Raw genomic sequence first — 431 nt, forward strand, 5'->3', positions numbered from 1 at the left:
TGTTTACTTTTCATTTTCTAGAGAGTCTGGGAGAGCCACTGGGGGGAATGGGAGATAAGCAGGGGCAGAATTTCATGGTGGAACACCCAGAGTGGGCCTGCACTGAGCAAATGGGAACGCCCCCCTGTGCTATATTGAGAGACACAAGAAAGGGTCATAGGTTTGCACAGAAAAGACAATGAACCCCATGGATGCATAACGGAGGAGACCTATTGGGTGGGATCACTGGTTCTTTGCTGGGCACATTTGTGTCCTCTTCACTTTCCTGAAACACTTGGCAATGTCTGGAGATAGTTTTGGTTGCTACAACTCAAAGAGGAGGTGCTATGGGCGTCAGGTGGGCAGAGGTCAGAGATGGTGGTAAGCTTTCGATCATGTACAGGACAGCTTCCTCCCATGCCTCCAGAGAACAAAGAATTCTCCAGTCCCAC

This window comes from Suricata suricatta, chromosome 13, assembly GCF_006229205.1.
Source record: "Suricata suricatta isolate VVHF042 chromosome 13, meerkat_22Aug2017_6uvM2_HiC, whole genome shotgun sequence".
Classification (NCBI taxonomy): Eukaryota; Metazoa; Chordata; class Mammalia; order Carnivora; family Herpestidae; genus Suricata; species Suricata suricatta.